The following is a 5,000-nucleotide window of genomic DNA, read 5'->3' as shown; positions in this document are numbered from 1 at the left end:
TTTGCTGGGGTCTGTCTGTTTTATAGCAAAACTGGAAGGTTTTTATTTTGTTTATTACTTTTTTCCCTCAGATTTCGTTTACATTTTTTATTTCTCGTGAATGCAGGTTGTAAGGGTCAATATCAGCGCATATTTATAAACTAAATATACACAATTGCCTCTAGTATGGCTTTAATAGTTATCGGTGGAATTCGAAAATGAGTCCTAGGATATGGAATTCTATTAAAGATCAACTGAAACTGGGCTTGGTCTTACTGAGGGATCTTTCAAAAGGGAGGCAGCCGAGATGCTGAAATATTAAACAAGAAACGTAGCCAAAAGAGCGTTACTTTTACAGTAATTTATAGATTGCAGCCTTAAAACCCAGACGAAGGATACACTTTATCATACTGAAAGGAAATTCAAGAAAAGAATCAGCTTCGCTCATCTAAATGATCACTACGCGGGAGGAGGAACATGGATGATAGCGATGTTCTAATAATAATAATAATAATAATAATAATAATAATAATAATAATAATAATAATAATAATAATATAATAATAATAATGATAAATATAGCTCACCACAGGATCGAATCTGAGACTCATACACAGTTTTCATTTAAGCATTCTAGTTTGGATCCCATGTCAGGTATATATTTTTTTTTTTTTTTACTCACCAGATTTCTTTTATTTCCAAAGACAATATTCATCAATAATAATAAAGGTACAAAACTCTTCCATAACCTAGACAGATTTCTTTTCCGTTCTGTGTCAAATGCAACTCGAATGATAATATTGACAAATGTTGATCGTTATAGAAATTGGATTTCCTGCTCTGAAATATTTGTGGTTGTAGTTTGCCTTGGAACAACAGTCTCCTGAGGGCATTTAATAATTGCTCCTGTTTGGGAGAACAAAGGAAAACCCAGCCGACGAATCAATAACGGTTTCATTGAATCCTTTCAACTTTCTGGCGTCTTTGGAATGACGATAAACGGTTTTGTTGAGTGTTTAGAGCGATCAAAACGTGTCATTGTTTATTACAGTGATCATATGATTTCAATGGTTTTGTAATGGACGCCAAATATCAGTAAAGGGTTTCGTAATCTATAGATAGTGATATTTATAATATAATTATCGCAGACTAATAACAATAATTATTGCACCAAAAAGATACATAAAAGAAGAAAACAATTTTCCTCTTTTCCTTTTTTATGAAAGGACCATTTTCCTTGCATGGGCTTCGCCTTTACTGTTCCCCTCTTGCTTCTGCATACGACAGGTAACAGTCAAACTTCACTGGATATCCTCTGTCTAATTAATGATCGATGGCAATGACGGAGAGGAAAGTCCTTCAACCCTCACATTGTTTCATTAAAGGCAGGAACGTGAAACCAAGCTTTTGCGGATATCCGATGTCGTCAGTTGCATGTTAAAAGAAATTACACACACACACACACACACACACACACACACACACACACACACACATATATATATATATATATATATATTACATATATATATATTATATATATAGATATATATATATATATATATATATGTTGTAACTAATAAGGAAAATGATGTTTTAGGTCTAACGGGCGACTAAAATGACGATTTAGTTTAAACGTAAAATCTTGAGCGTTTAACTTAATAATGTTAATTTAAGCTAAATGCGTTATCCTTTTAACTTAAAATTGGTATGGTTTTCGGCGGATAAGATACTTATTCCATTATTATTATTTGAAAGGTAAAGAATTAGGTTTTAAAACTAATAATATATAAAAAAAATATATCCTTAATATTTAATAATAGGAAAAGAAAACGCAGATTACTGCTCGTTTTTTATTTACTGCACTGTAAAAATTTTCCGTTGAAAAAACGGTAAAAATCCTGGCAGTAATGTTGCCAAAGTATTTACCGTTAAAAAAACGGGTCCCATAATTTTTAATGTACCGTATTTTCTCCCGTATTTGAGAAAATACCGTAAAAAATTTTAACCGTAAAATTTACGGTTTTACCGTTAAGTTAACCCATAACATACCGTATAATTTACGGTTAATATTTTTTACGGGATTTTCTCAAATACGGTGAAAATACATATATACAGGCTGGGGCAAATCAAATGCCCGAGTTTTGATAGGCTATTAGGAAAGTAAAACAATACTTACAGAATTATTTTTGTTGTTTTATTCGAAATCAGTATACAATGCATTTGTGTGATCACTTTTTTGAAGATGGCATCAGGAAGATGGTGGCCATCTGTAGTGATGAACTGTTGAAGGCAATGTCTGAAGTTTTCAGCTGCTCTTTGGCTCATCTCACTTTCGCCACAAAGTTTGCAAGAATTGAAGATGCGAATCCGGGAGGAAATCGCTACAATACTCCTCGAGATGTGCCGAAAACTTCAGACATCGCCTTCAACCGTGCATCGCTACAGATGGCACCATCTTCCTGATGCCATCTTCAAAAAGTGATCACACAAACAGCATTGTATACTGATTCGAATAAAACAAATAATTCTGTAAGTATTGTTTTGCTTTTCCTAATAGCCGATCAAAACTCGGGCATTTGATTTGCCCCACCCTGTATATCACTGCGCTACACAACCCCACCCTCCAAACTTTGGAGTGGCTAATTTAAGAAAAAAATAATCCTAAAAACATTTTTCATACCTTCCTTGTGGGGCTACATTTTATAAAACATATGTAAATTTTACCCAATAGTCATTTATACATGTTTATTTTTTTTATTTTTTTGTAAAATTATAATTACATCTCATACAATATCAAAACAGATAAAAACTAAAATTGGTAACAAATCCTATACATGTAAACATATTTATTGTAATTTATTTGACATAGAGTATACAGTAACTTTTTAGGATTTGTACATGATTTTTCTAATATTTCTTTGCATTTTATGTTACAATTGAAATAGTAACCTAAAATTCCTTTTGCAGGTCATATATCCAATTGGAGAAAATAATGAGAAGATTAACTTTCAAAAAGCTTATTCTTGAAAAAACAGATTTTATAACTTTTTTAACACAAATTTAACATTAATTATTTATACAAAAGAGTGTGAATGCTTTTTCACTCCTTATTCCATAAGCTCATTGAACTTAAATATTCTTCGATGGGTGTGTGCCACGTTTTTCTTTGTTCTGGTATTTTTTGTCCCTTTTTCTGTATTTATTTTTCAGAAACCTGTAAAAACGACAAAATATATGAACAAAATGGTAAAAATATTGTAAAACAACTGCTGACCACCACACATATTACAAAGTTACAGTACATGGACATTTAAATATAAATTACTTCCCTGATATTCTTAAATTAAAAAAAAAGAAAAACTCAAGTAACTTATTACAACAGCTTACCTCTGCATAAATTCCATTGTGACTGAAGCTTCTGATGGGTAATAAATAACAAATATGACAAATGCTGCGAAAACCATGGCCATCGCAGCACGAGTGAAGTCAAGTCTGAGTTGATGAATCTTCCATCAACTGCAACTATGAAGCGGATAGCCCTGGACACCGATGTTCCTGAAAATTAAGCCTTGGTGAAATACTGTAACAATAGAATTTTGTAGTAATGTGTGGTGGGAATAGAAAGCATGAATTAGATGAGAAAACAAAAAAATGCCAATCTATATATATTATTTAAGTGAAGCATTGTTTATTGCAGAAACTGCCAGGAAAAAAAATATTTTCACAGTGGGTGACAATTAGAAGGCCAAACACTAACAACTGGTAGGAAGAGTAACTGATATTACATAAAAAAAAAAATTATGGATTTTACTAGACAGGACAGTTTATGGATACATCATGCATTAGAATGTAGATGAACAAATTATAAGATCCCTGCGAGGAAGTTGCAGAATTCAAGCACTAATCATTGCACACATACAATAGTACATTCATACTATGAAAGGCAAAAATTTTGAGTTATATAGCATGGAAATAGGAATAGGGAGGTTTAAAGATAGTAATAGTGTGCAAATAAAGACAGTCCTGAAAATAGTATATTAGGAACAGCAGCATGAAAAGTTGAGATGTGGAATTAGAGCGGATCATATGGAGCATCACAAACAACAAAGAAAGGTATAAACTTTGAAATAAAATAAAGCATAAAGGTGGTTTCAAATTGAGAGATTCAGAGCATAAGCATGCAATGATAAGAAAAAAAAAAAAAAAAAAAAAAAAAAAAAATCTTACTATAATGTATTAAGAGTTAGGAATGATCAGATTTAGCCACATGCAATCCTACTTATATAGTATATATTTAATAATTATGATTTAATGATTTAGAAAAAAAAAACCTTCCCCAATTTTTTGCAAAATTCAAGCAGGCCTAGGATCTACCATTGTTAAAGAAAAAGTTATCACATTTACATAACTACTTTTAAACTTCCGATTCTTCCAGAATGACAGATTGAGTATTTTTAAAAATTTTGCTCACAGCATTCAAGTGGGCATGAAATACACATACTAATCTCATTTCTGTGTAGCCTATAGTGATTGAAATATGAAACAAATGATGGCAGAGAGTTTATTACAAATACTGAAGTTATACATCTCTGGATAATGAATTTGAAGCTCCTAGTAGTTTAGGGTGGGGCCATTTCCAAATTAACCCAAAAAAGAAGGACTCATTTTTTTTTTTTTTGGCCAACACCAATTTAACCTAAATTAAAGCATGATTATTGAGGGAGTTTGAAAATATTAAAAATGAAGAGGTCGATGGTTCACGCTGTCTGGCCCGGCCAAATTTCATTTCTATTATCGCTTAAATAAATTCCCCTCGGTTAAACATATATGAAAATAAAAATATTATTAAATTCCGGAGGGGTAGAAGCAAATTAGATATTTAAAGGACTTTATTTTAGCTCGATATATTGTTATATGAATCCACTGGTAATGTTGATATGGCTTATTTTATAATGGACTACTGGGCGGGCAAAAAGCACTACCACGCTACCGGAGGACGAAGATGGGCTTGATGCAGT

Source organism: Macrobrachium nipponense, chromosome 17, assembly GCF_015104395.2.
Source record: "Macrobrachium nipponense isolate FS-2020 chromosome 17, ASM1510439v2, whole genome shotgun sequence".
Classification (NCBI taxonomy): domain Eukaryota; kingdom Metazoa; phylum Arthropoda; class Malacostraca; order Decapoda; family Palaemonidae; genus Macrobrachium; species Macrobrachium nipponense.
The sequence above is the reverse complement of the archived record's forward strand: the minus strand, read 5'-3'. Positions refer to the sequence as shown.